We start from the raw sequence: 14,566 nt of genomic DNA on the forward strand, positions 1-14,566 counted from the left end.
TTATCTGGCCTTTTACAGAAAAGGTTTGCTAACTGCTGGTATACATAATAACACCTGTGAGAGAGGTGGGGAAATGACTAGAGATCAAAAGGCATACATTTGTATTGTTTATGTTTTTTTTTTCAGCACAGAACCTTTTCCTCCTCCAACAACAAAATAATGGAAGCATTTATAAAAGAAAATTGTCCGGAGAAGACCTGTTGTCTGTTTTGTTTTTGAGACAGAGTCTTACTCCACCACCTAGGCTGGAGTGCAGTGGTGCTCTTCCTTCACTGCAGCCTCTGTCTCCCACATTCAAGTGATTCTTGTGTCTCAGCCTCTCAAGCAGCTCGGACTACAGGCACACACCACCATGCCTGGCTAGTGGTTTTTCTTTTTTGTATTTTCAGTAGAGACAGGGTTTCATCACAATGGCCAGGCTGGTCTCAAACTCCTGATCTCAAGTGATCTGCCTGCCTTGGCGTCCCAAAATGCTGAGATTACAGGCATAAGCCACTGTGCCTGGCCCAGAGCAGATACTTTAAACACCAAGAGTCTGACTTGCATGATTCAGAATATTACTAACCCATTGGCTCTAACATAAGAAACAAAGACTAAAAAGTAAAACCACCACCAAAGATTTTTAACAACTTGAAGACATAACTTTAAGACAGCAGTAAAAGAAATACGTCAAGTTCATAATTGCTAAAAGAAGTGCCATGATAGTTAAGTTTTAAAAACAGATTGAAAAATTCTACTTCCAACCTAACAGAATAACTGGTATAGGATTTACCCTAGCAACTAGAAAACTGGACAGAATTTATGAAACTAATGTTTTCAGATATTAGACAACAGGCAATGCAAGACTGTGATCCCTAGAAAATAAATTAATAAACCCTATGATTGTCCTGGCTTTCTGCTAAATATACTTTCCCCTATAATGTAAGGGGAAAACTCAGTGAACACCACAATGAACTCAATGAGTTGAAGGGACAAATCTGAGTGAAGGAAGGATGAGAAAGATGGTATTCTCAGGTCAGAATAACAGAAAAGAAAAAAAAAGGTAAGCTAAGCAGAGAAATAGTACCAGAAAATTTTATATAGGGACTCTTGAATCTTCAAAGAAATACTAAGTTATAAATGTACACAGTGAGGCTAAAAAAGGCCAAGAAAAGAAAAACCTCCAGAAAATTTGCAAAACTGATCAACTCTCAAACTCACAGGATACTGCAAAATATTCTAGCTTGAAATGCTAAAATGGGAGATGCCATTAAATAACAGGAGCATTCAATTCAGCTCTATGAAGGATTATGCCTTAACCGTACGGCTAAACTAGCCTTAGAATAAATGTTCCTCTAAAGCTGCCCTAATATAACTTAAAAACAAGCATGAAAGCATCAAGTTGATCCATAAGTAACTTAATTGCCTGACAGAACAAAGTACAACATTCACTAATGGATAACAAAATCCATTCACAGCATTCAAACATTATGACCAGCACCCAACTAAAACTTATTAGAAATACTAGGATGCAAAAAAGATAAAGCTTCAAGACAAAGATATTAAAACATCTATTAAGAGTATATCCACAGATTTCAAGTAAAACATGAACACAACAGAAACTGTAACTATAGAAATTAATCAAATAAAATTTTCCAGAGCTGAAAAACACAATACTTGAAAAGTTCCTCAGAGGGGATTAACAACAAATCAGACACTACAAAAGATAAAAAGTGATGAAACAGGAACCAGAGCAATCAGAACTACCGAAACAAATTAAAGCTATGAGGGGGGGGAAAAAAAACAAAGCCTCAATGACACTTGGAAAAACACCAGGTCTAAAATATAAGCTTTTGAAGTCTAAGAAGGAGAATAATGTTCTTTTCAGTATTTCAGTAAACAATGAAATGTTTTTTTCAAATTTGATGAAAAAATGAAAACAACAGCAGTAATAACCACAACAAAAACACTGATCCATGAATATCAGTGAACCACAATCAAGGAAGGAGTACACACAAAGAAATCACACCAAGGTACATCATAATGAAAATTATAAAAACAATGAAATTTAAAAGAAGCCAAAGAAAAGATGATACATCATATAACTGAGGAACAAAGATAACAACAATCACAGACTTCTCATCAGAAACCATGCACTCCATAAAGCAACAAAATATGTTTTGAATGATAAAAGAATAAAGTGTTAAATAGAGCTATATATTGAGTGAAAGTCAAAAATGAAGACACAAGAAACATATTTTTACAAGAAAAACAGAAAGAATTTGTTATAAACAACCCTTTACTACAAAAACTGTTACAGTAAGTTCCTTAGCCAAATGGAAAATATACCAGAAGGAATCTCGCATGTACAAAAGAAATGAACAATGCCATTGTAAATTTGTGGATAAACTTTTTAAAAAACGGAAAGATAACTGACTGTTTAAAACAAAAATATTTTTGAATTATGAAGAAAACTGTATTATGAAGTAAGAAAACAGTAGAAAAGATGGAAGGGGGCAATAGAAATTATATTAATAGTAAGGTTCTAACATTATACATGATGTGCTATTACTTGAAAGTAGACTGTGATAAGTTAAGCATGTATATCATAAAACCTAAAACAAGAAAACTTAAAGCCAGGTATGGTGGCTCACAGCTGTAATCCCAACACATTGGGAGGCCAAAGCCGGAGGATCAAATGAGACCAGGAGTTCAAGACCTCAGCCGGGGCAACATAGCAAGATTCCATCTCTACAGAAATACACAAAAATTAGCCAGGTGTGGTGGTATGTGACTGTAATTCCAGCTACTCAGGAGAGTCAGGAAGGAATATCACTTGAGCCCAGGGAGGTCAAAGCTACAATAAGCCAAGATTGTTCCACTGCATTCCAGCCTGGGCAACAGAGTGAGACTTAATATACACACATGTATGTCTGTGTGTCTGTGTGTTTTGTGTGTGTGTGTGTGTGTGTGTATATACACACATGTATATTATTATATATGTACAGCTAATAAGTCAGCAGAGAAGACAAAATGGAATTGTAAAAATTACTCAATCCAAAAAAGGTTAGGAAAGAGAAAAAATGAACAAGGAATACATGGAACAAACAGAAAAAATAAGAGGCAGAAGATGTAAATCTAACCATATGAAAATTATATTAAATGCAAATATTCTGCACTCCAATTAAAAGACAAAAATCAAATTGGATTTAAAAAGCAAAAACAAACCATTACTAACAACAGAAGATATACCTCAAAGATAAAGACATAAGTTAAAAGTGAAGGTTAAAAATTAATATATATATATGATGCAAACTATACAAAATGAACCTGGAATAGCTACATTGATAGAAGAAAAGGACTATCATTGGGCCACAAAGACATGTATTTCATAGCAATCCTAAATGTGCATGTACCTGATGAAAACACATAAACAAAAACTGGATGAAGTCAAAAAACTAAAACTGGCAAATCCGCAATTATACACAAGGATTTCACAACTCTTTTTTTCAGTAAAAAAAAAATTACTTTATCTTCGTTTTAAATGTTAATAGAACAAGGCCAGGTGTGGTGGCTTGCAACTATAATTCCAGCATTTTGGGAGGCTGGAGCAGAAGTATCCTTAAGCCCAGCAGTACAAGACCAGCCTGGGCAACATAGGGAGACCCTAACTCTACTGAAATAAAAAAAAAAATAGCCAGGCATGGTGGTACACCCCTGTGGTTCCAGCTACTTGGGAGGCTGAGGCAGGAGGATTGTCTGAGCCCAGGAGTTTGAGGCTGCAGTGAGCTGTGATAGCACCACTGTACTCCTTCACAGGTGATGCAGCAAGATTCTGTCTCGGAAAAGAAAAAAATAATAATAGAACAGTAAAAACAGTATCACTAAGGATAGAGAAGATTTTACAGTACTATCATTAACTTGACCTATTTGCCTTTTTTTTTTTTTTTTTTTGGAGATGGAGTCTCACTCTGTTGCCCATGCTGGAGTGCAGTGGCACAATCTCAGCTCACTGCAACCTCTGCCTCCTAGGTTCAAGAGATTCTCCTGCCTCAACCTCCCGAGTAGCTGAGATTACAGGTGCCTGCCACCACACCCAGATAATTTTTTGTACTTGAGCAGGGTTTCACTGTGTTGCCCAGGCTGGTCTTGAACTCCTGACCTCATGATCCGCCCACCTCAGCCTCCTAAAGTGCTGGGATTACAGGCATGAGCCACCGCGCCCAGCCTATTTGACTTTTATAGAACACTATTGCCAACAATGTGAGAAAGCACATTATTCTCAAAAGTACACAGGACAATTACCAAGGTAGATTATATATTGAGCCATTAAACTAACCTAAACAAATTTAAAAGAACTGAAATCATAAAAATTGTGTTCTCTGACCATAATGAAATTAAATTAGAAACCAGTAACAAAAAACTTTTTAAAATTTGCCAAGTATTTAAAAATTAGAAAAGATACTTTTGGCTGAGCATGGTGGCTCATGCCTGTAATTCTAACACTTTGGAGGCTGAAGTGAGAGGATCTCTTGAGTCCAGGAGTTCAAGACCAGTGTGTGCAACATTGTGAGACCCCGTCTCTACAAAAAATACAAAAATTAGTTGGATGTGGTGGCACATACCTATAGTGCCACCTACTTGGAAGGGTGAGGTGGGAGGATCTCTTGAGCTTCAGAGGTTGAGGCTACAGTGAGCCGTGATCATACCAGCCTGGGTGAGAAAGCAAAATCCTGCCTCAAAAGAAAAGAAAACACAAGGATCTAGAACCAGAAATACCATTTGACCCAGCAATCCCCTTACTGGGAATATCCCCAAAGGATTATAAATCATTCTGCTATAAAGACACATGCACACGTACATTTACTGCAGCACTATTCACAATAGCAAAGACTTGGAACCAACCCAAATGCTCGTCAGTGACAGACTGCATAAAGAAAATGTGGCACATAAACACCATGGAATGCTATGCAGACATAAAAAGGGACGAGTTCATGTACTTTGCAGTGACATGGATGAAGCTGGAAACCATCGTTCTCATCAAACTAACACAGGAACAGAAAACCAAATGCCACATGTTCTCACTCATAAGTGGGAGTTCAACACTGAGAACACATGGACACAGGGAGGGGAACATCACACACCAGGGCCTGTCAGGGGTTGGGGAGCTAGGGGAGGGATAGCATTAGGAGAAATACCTAATGTAGATGACGGGTTGATGGGTGCAGCAACCTACCATGGCACATGTTTAACAAACCTGCATGTTCTGCACATGTATCCCAGAACTTAAGGTATAATTAAAAAAAAAAGAAAGAAAGAAAGAAAGAAAGAAAACACATTACACTTTTAAATAGCCCATGTATCAACAAAGTGATATCTCAGGAAAATTAGAAAGCATACTGAACTAAGTAATATAAAAGAAAACATCCAAAGTTGTGGAATGTTGGTCAAACAATACAGAACACAAAAAATTAAAATTGATGAAAGAAACTTTTACTAAAGTAGAGAAGAAAGGAAATACTAAAGATAAGAGTAGAAACTAATAAAACAGAAAAAGAACAACAACATTGTTCATTAAGAACAAATTAATCAAAAGCTAGTTATTTCTGAAGATTAAGAAAATTGGTAAATTTGTAGGCAAACATAAATAAAGGATAAAAATTGTCAAATATCAATATTGAGAGGGAAGAAATCTGTATAGATCCTATGAACAATTATATAATAAGGAAATATTAAAAACAAGTTGATGCTAATAAATTTAGCAACATTTAAATGTAAGCTAATTATTCAAAAGATATGTGTATCACCAAAATAGACACAAAAAATAGAAAATATGAATCTATTATCTAATAAATAATTTGAATTTATTAGGTATAACTTTAAACAACATAAAACCTCTTGGCTCAAATATCTTCTCTAGTGAATTTTATTAAACATTTAAGAAAGGACTAACTCTCATCTTACAAAAACATTTATCAAAATTAGAGAAAAGAACATCTTTCAAGTCATTTGAGTCCAGCATTGTCCTGATTCCAAAACTAGGTTGAAACATTACAGTAAGAAAAGGACAGACCAATAGGCCTTATGAATACATAGGCAAAAAGTATTTTAAAAATAATTATAGATACAATCATGCAATATCTAAAAACGTATTACTATCAAAAGAGGTTTATCTCAAAAATGCAAGGCTGCCTTAACATTTTAAAAAAATAAATCCAAGTAATTTATCATGTTACTAGATTAAATGAGAAAAAACATATGAACTCTCATTAAATGGAAAAAATCTTAACTAATGTAACATGCATTCCTGATAAAAATTCTCAACAAACTAAGAAGGAAACTTTATCAATCTGAAAAATGGTATCATCAAACTAATAATGAAAGATTGAATACTTTCCCCTGAAGACATGGAAAACAGCAATTATGCCTGTTCTCACCATTTCTACTCAATATTACTTGAGGTCTTGGCTACAGCAATCAATAAGGCAAGACCAAAAAGATTTGATTTAAGATTGAAAAGGATGACATAAACCTCTGTTTATTCAAATAAAATTATGTAAAAAGGAAGTCCTAAGGACTCAAGAAAAGAATAAATGAGTTTGGCAAAATCACAAGGTTTAAATTCAATATTCGAAATTCAACAGTTATTTCTTTATATAAACAAAATCAAAATTTTAAAATATTGTCTATAATAGTATCAAAAATGTCATGAGTCTAGCACTACTCAACTTCACAAAATATATTTGAGACCTCTACACTGGAAATTACAAAATATTACTAAAAGAAATTAAAGACAACCTAAATAAGTGGAGACATATGTAATGTTTAAATATCAGAAGACTCAATACAAAGATGTGAATGTTACCTAACAGATATACAGGTTCATTGTGATACCAATCAAAATCCCAGCAGGTATTCTTCAGCTTCCATATAAGATGCACAAAGCTGGATAGAACATAGTTCACACTGTTAATATAAAAGAATAAGGGAAAAACAAATGATTTACAAACACTCTTTGAACTGATCAGAGTGCTGCGGTTACAGGGCAATCAATCCAAATTCTAATGAAAGACAGGACATATGGGATATGAGCACTTGAGCACCTGGGAAGACAATATTGGACACCAGTAAGAATAATTCAGCCAATACTGTTAACGAACTGCTAAAGGCTAAGTGCGTGCTAGCAAGAAAATATAGAAGCCAGGGAATCTACAGAGACAAAGGGAATTCATACCCATTCATGGACTTTTGCAAAGATTTCACCAGATGTTCACAGGCATATACAAAAAGACTGAGTATATGGTAAAAAGCCTGAGAAAGCAATTGTCCTGGTACAGGCTTGGGGGAAGACAGCAGCCATTGAGGGAAAGCATGAAGAGCCTGGATCCTTTCTACAATCTTTAATATGGGGGTTAAGGGGTCAGAGGGGAGCCTTAAACCCTGAAGGGAAGAGCAACAACCCCATTATGGGAAGTGTTGGAAACCCAACAGAATTAGGAGAAGAATGTCTTTTGAAAAAAAAATTCTGCAGCCACACAGGAGGAAAAGGAATTCATCCTACAAGTGGAAGCAGGAGAAGGACACCGAGAAGTCCCTATTCTCAAAAAACAGGACACAATGATTGCCGAGACTATTATAGTGAATATATTGCCATATCTGATACAATTATTAATCCAGGTAGAAATGATGGCAATCTGGGGGGGTACAGGTTTGGGTAAGCCAAACTGACTATCAGGTAAGATTTGTTTTTACAGTTTGCAGTTCCAAAGAAAAGTTGTTTTTAATCTGCTAGTCTTCTAACAGACCTGAAGGTTAGGCTATTGGAAACAGGCTAGGAGCCAGTAAAAATATAACGAGGTTAATCAAGGGAAGTATTGGTCAAAGCTGTAAGAACGGAGTGATGCCATCCACTCTCACTTTTCTGTAGCTGGCACTGACCCTCAACAGCTGCATCAACTTTTAATTGGGCTGAACCATCAATGAAACAGGCTCAGGTATTTACAGGAAATTCCTTAAATCCAGGGCCATGAGTCAGTTGTTTTGCTTCAGGTGGCAAAGTGAGAAATAAGGTTTTCTCAAAAGGGGTAGGTTCTACTTCATGGAAAACCAAAATGACACTAAGGCCAGGCCAGCTGCATCCCTTTTCAAAGTTGCATCTGCCTTTTCAAAAGAAGTGCACTTGGTAGCTGGGTCAGGCAGGTGGCACTGCTGTACTGGGAAATGGTATGAGTTCTCCAGCAGTCACTGAGCCTTTAACCAAACTTGTGATTTTCTTTTCTTCCCTCCTGGGATGATACATTATTTTTGCTGAATCACCCACGGAGGGGACAGGGGAACACCTCTCTACATGTAGCAGCCCATGAATAGGACAATCTCCTCTGAATCTGTAAGTATTCATCGTGTAAGAACATAAAATTATCAACACCAATTACACATTTAGCAGAGGAACGCAAAACAATAGTACACTGAATAGGCCCAGAGGCTCCATCTACATTTTAGCTTTTTAAAATTTGAGCGTTTTACCCATAGGCCAAGGAATTTAACATATGCACAAAAGGGACTACAGCCATAGTTGCCAGAAGACTACATTATTTCCTGAGGAGGAGCACGGGGAAGACAGGGTAGCAGAGGAGGCTATCCTGCAGAGGACCATGGTGGTGGGAAGGCTTTTCTTCTTTGGTTTCTCACTCCAGGGTGACACTGCGCTCCTGGAAATGCTTGTACCTAGGGGTCTCTAATTCACCCCCGTGCATGCTGCTATAGCTCCATCCAGCTGTCCCCAGTACGTTCAGACTACCTTGACACCTATCATGCTTTTTCCCCCACAGGACCACATAGGATGGTTAATTGAGCATCTCCATTCAACATAGCTATAAAAGTTTGAATTCCTCTCTCTCCCTGAGGTTCCCTACCATATTTGGCTTGTAACTTAAGCAGCTGAGGTTAGAATAGACGGGGGGAGAGAAAAATCAGAGACCACAAAGTGAAAGAAAGAGCAGCTACGTACCAGACGGCAAGACTGCATTTAAATTCAATTTCAAGTAGCTGCCCACCCAGACTCCACAAATGAACTTATAACATACTTAGTCTACCCAAAGCTCCACATGCTCATTGCTGACATCTTTTATGTTAGCTCTCAGAAGCCCTCGATTCAGCAGCCATACTACCTTTTGCCTTGGGGCCCTGAGGCTTGCTGTTTTGTTGATATAATAGTCTTACCTCCTCCAGCCTAGAGAGTGAGCAATAACCAAGGCACTATTTGAGCAGCTTCATTTAATTCCACCCCTCATTGCTTATCCCCCCAAAAATTCAGCAACAGGCAGGTCATTAGGAGACTTTTACTCTGTACTCCACCACTTAAACACGAGCATTTGCTATTGGTCTCATAACCTCTCAAACTAGCCCACAAGAGCCCTGTCATTTCTCTTACAAGAAACTGTATCTCTGTCAAAATCAAATGCTTATAGCCAAAAATGTCAAAAATTGTTAGGGTCTGAGATTCTACCCTATTTATAAACTATGAAGCTAGCCTGTTACTGTTTTCATGAATGCTAAGATATAAGATGCCTGGGTCCAAACCAAATAACTGTATTACCCATGATACAGCACACAGTATGAGCATGATTATCAGTGACAATGCACCTTGCCCTCCCAGTCCGTGGCAAAGGACTGTGGATGCTCTGTGAACTATGAGTTTTTTCACAGCTGAAGAACACTGAGCTTGGGAAAGTTGCCATTTTTGTAACAAAGAGAAGCAAGTCTGCTTGTATTCTCTTTGGCTAGGGCATCATTACTTCATTTCTCAAGGTTGCCAGCTACAGATAAAAGCCTGAGAAATGGATCGGGTAAAAGGTAGTTTTGTTAGGGCTTTGCATTCTCGGCATATCCAACAAGAATGTTCAGGGCTCATGGTGGATTGCTTCTCCCAACACATTCCATTCAACCTAATAACAGAGGTCCTAGGCAGTACAAAAAGGCAAGAATATAAGTCACACATGTTTCAGGAAAAAGTAAACTATTTGAAGACAACATTAATTGTCTATATAGAAAATACTGTGGAGTTCACACAAAAAACTCCCAAGACTAATATATGAATTTAGTAAAGTTGCAATGATGAGTTCAATATACAAAAACTGATCCTAATTACATATACTAATAATAAACAATTGGATTTAAAAAAAAAAAATTAGGCGCTACTGGTCGGGCACAGTGGCTCACGCCTGTTATCCCAGCGCTTTGGGAGGCCAAGGTAGGCAGATCACGTCAAGAGATAAGAGATCATCCTGGCCAACATGGTGAAACCCTGTCTCTATTGAATATACAAAAATTAGCTGAGTTCGGTGGCATGTGTCTGTAGTCCCAGCGACTCAGGAGGCTGAGACAGCAGAATCGCTTAAACCCAGGAGGCAGAGGCTGCAGTGAGCAGAGATAGCACCACTGCACTCCAGCCTGGCGACAAAGCAAGACTCCATCTCAAAAAAAAAAAAAAGGTACTACTTCAATAGCACTAAAGAAATTAAATACAAATCTAACAAAATATGTACAGAATCTATAGGCCAAGAACTGCAAAGTACTGACAAAATAAATCAAAAAAGCACTAAAAATAATAGAGATACTGTGTTTATAAGTTAGAAGACTCAGTACTGTTAAGATGTCAATTCTTTCAAATTGATCTACAGATTCTCTACAATACCAATCAAAATAACAGCAGGCCTTTTGTAGATATTGCACCCCTAAACAGAGATCAGAAGGTAGCAGCAACTGAAGATACACTGCTGAATATACCTGGCAGACAGATGCCACTGATTATAGTCTTCAAGAATTATTAACTAAACTCTTAAAATGCATCCATTTTCCCAAATGGATGACTCAAGTAGTATAGTGGATGTTACTGGGTCTATAGAACTACAGCCTACAGTAAAACTCTGCCATTCTCTCACTCTACATAAAGAATGGCAGCCTTCTTTAAAAAATGTTATGTTACTAACTTGCATCAATAACAGACCACTAGATATAGATAGTCAGCTATGTCCCCCAGCAGAGGATAAGAGTTATAACAGCACAAAAGAGGGGACTTGACATAGCTTTGTTAAATATGTAATCTAGTTGATCAATGGACTTAGCCTCAGTACACAAAATTAATCTGATTCTGCATAACTTAGAGAATTATGCAAAGAAAAAAAGGAAGCAAGAGAAAAGAGAAATCAATGAAGTGACAGGGCACAAACATGGCTATTGGTATAGTTCTGTCATTAAAATACAAGGGAAAAGCATCAATGAAATCCATAATATTTAGGAAGATAAAGAGGGTTATTAAGCAAACAGTAAACCAGAAAACTGGGCATGAAAGTAATAATTTGAACAAGACCCCAGAGTAGACATGACAACAGCTGTACAACAGAGGGAGGATAAACTGTAGTAATAGTCACAGGGTCCAAAGTGTAAGTTTGGATGGAAAAATGGCAAGAAATGCCATGTGTTTATTTTTATAATGTATGTGATACTGGCAAATGACTTACAGATACAGTGCGAAAAATAAAAATAAAAGAAATGTAAATGCCCAATTTAGGTGAGGTAGGGAAAAATGGGAAAGAATGGCTTGTGGATTTTCTATGTGTTAAGTGTATGCAATTCTGATGCATGTGCTTTATCAAATATTAGCAGTTTTCAATTATTCTCATATAGAAAATAAATCACCAATGTTGTTGACACTCTACTACTTTGGCTACTCCCTACTTGATGGAGGTTCAGCAGATGGTCCATTTCTATTTTTTTGATAAAATATGTGGTGTAAAAGAAATGTAAAGTAGAGAAGCCAAATGAAATTTCTGAACTGGCATTAAAGCAAAATAATCCTTTTTTCCATGGGCTCCAGAATCAGAGTTCAAGGTTTACTACACTAAATTGATATTGAAAAAGGATCCTTGTCACAATACAGCTTAAACCTGACTTTCAGCAATTAGAAATTGTTTGTGCATAGATACCTTAAAACTGTTTCAAAGTACTCTCAGTTATGGCAAATTCCAGTATTTCACAAAGCTGAGATTTATTTACAGACTCAGAGAATCTTCAAAACTGTGGCATCAGAACTAGCCACAAGCTGGGTAAGAATGATTTGATATGCATAGTACAACGTAAATATACAATAAGTTACTCTGTCATAGTCATGGTTGTCCAAACTTAAGAAAACAAACACATAAAATTAAAAATCAGAGATTCCCTATATGAGGAATTTTTAGGAATTAAAATAGATACCCAATTAAAATACTTATAACTAAAAAGGAAGGCACGAGTTTTGGAAAAGGATTTTAATTAAGCTGTATTTTGAGGTTAAAATCAAATCTAGTGCTTAGTTATCATTAGGAAGTCAAACTGCTTTCCTAGGTTATTATATAAAGGTTAGCCTATAACATTATTTTATAACATGAAATTAGGTTTAAAATCACCAATTGTAGCATTCTTCAAAATTAGTATCCTATATAAATACAAAATATATTAAATGCACAAGTGTGAGTGTTACTATGGAAACAAGAATCTTTATAAACTGATAATTTGACATTAATTTTTTTTTTTTGAGATTGAGTGTCACCTTGTTGCCCAGACTGGAGGGCAGCGATGTGATCTTAGCTCACTGCAATCTGCGCCACCAGGGATCAAGCAATTCTCATGTCTCAACCTCCTTAGGAGCTGGAACTAGAGGCTCATACTAATATGCCTGACTACTTCTGTATTTTTTTGTAGAGATAGGGTTTCACCATGTTGGCCAGACTGTTCTCAAACTCCTGACCTAAAGTGATCCACCCGTCTCGGTCTCCCAAAGTGCTGGGACTACAGGCATGAGCCACTGCACCCCGCCTGCTATTAATTTTTTTCATGAAAATAATATCTGACTCTCAGTCAATGGTTTAGATATTTGCATACTGGTTAAAAACATGGGAAGTTAGAATTACCTTGTTAAGATTTCAGCATAACTTGTGATCACCAAAACAATTTGTGGTTTTTAAAAGGAAATAAAATTATATTAAGCATTGTACACAAACAAACACTGTTTGTGATACCTTATGCATCCTTGGAGACAAGTTACTCATACAGAAAATAAAGTACAATGTCCACGTTGAGTTACCATTATGGCTCAAAAACCCCAGATTTTGTTGTTGTTGTTTTTAAATAATCTGAGTAAAACTTGAAAACAGTGTCTCACAAAGAGTTAAACAAAGCATAAAAATATACTTCAACAAAAGAGCCAAAGTTGACCCAAAGGAAGCTTGACTTGCCAAAAGTTATATAGGCAATAAATAGCAACTAACCCTACATCATCCAATACTAAGTCCCAAAACCTTCACAATTTTCCAAAGAGAAAAGGCCAACTGCCTAGTAGAGTGTGGTTTGCAGAGTTTTAACACTGACTCTGCTGCTAACTTACCTAGACCCTTTTAAGTTAGTAACTTTCTCTGTATCTTGGTTTCTTCAACTTCATGGGGATATTTTGATGATAAACATAAGCAACTACTTGAACTCTGGCAGAAAAGCACTCTACTGTGTTAATAATCTCCTCACCTCCAATACATATTTCAACTGATGCTAACATGTTTTCTCTGGTTTTAATTCGAAGCTTAAATGAACGTGTGTCAGGGGAGTGTGTGTGTGTCTGTGTGTGTTTAAGTTATCTCTATAAATGGCTGACATTCTAACAAGATCTTTTTCCCCAACTTTCAAAATGCATGAATAGCAGCACATTTTCATTTTTTAGCATTACCAAAGCTTTGCCACCCAAAACTGTGCAGAAGATTTTTAAAATTCACAACAAAATTTTCCACCACATTACTCTGAACTTCTATAGAAATGCAACTCACAACTCATATACTGGTCAGTTATTTCCCTATAAAGCTTCAATGCCACCGGTGGAAGATTATAAAAATACATACTGCTTTTCCAAATAATAAGAGAATAGTTCCAATTGCAAATAAAAAACAGTATACATTTTGAAACATGAACATCACTAAATATTCCTAAAATAATGGAAATAAGTGATGATTAGCATTCTAACAGTTTAGCCAGCTGTAATGTCTTCTAGAGACTCCAGCTGTTTTATCTACTTAATTCTAAAAAAAATTTATCCTCACTATTAAAAACAGAAGCTCATTTATAGGTAAATAAAATAGAAATTTAATTTTAAATATTTTAATTTTGATTTCTAATTTTAAATATTAAATTTAAATTTTAAATATTTAAATATTTAATGTTAAATATTCAGTACTTATATGATTATTTCCATTTTGAAAGTGTATCTACCTTATCATTTAGCTTTATAACTTATAAAGACATGTAACTAACTTAACTTACTTTAAAACAATATTTTATTAACAACATTAGCATGTAGCTACATATAATATTTAAGAAATAGCAATCTAAGAAATGTGCCCAGGTCAAAAATAGAATAAGCCAACTGAAATAAAATATTGTAGCAAGTGATCAGTATATCAAAGGTGAAGACAAAGTAGTAATCTCTAAAAGTAACACAATTATTAATGATGAAAATTTTACACCCTGAGACTAAGCTATTACAATGAAATGTTTAAAAAATATT

The 14,566-nt window shown here is 36.0% G+C and overlaps 1 protein-coding gene across 5 annotated transcripts in view; it reads right to left on the reverse strand.

Annotated features, from left to right (window-relative positions):
- COG5 (component of oligomeric golgi complex 5) overlaps positions 1–14,566 on the reverse strand; it is a 377,608-nt gene that overhangs the window by 246,521 nt on the left and 116,521 nt on the right. The window lies entirely within an intron of this gene.

This window comes from Callithrix jacchus, chromosome 11 (genome assembly GCF_049354715.1).
Source record: "Callithrix jacchus isolate 240 chromosome 11, calJac240_pri, whole genome shotgun sequence".
In the NCBI taxonomy this organism is placed as follows: Eukaryota; Metazoa; Chordata; class Mammalia; order Primates; family Cebidae; genus Callithrix; species Callithrix jacchus.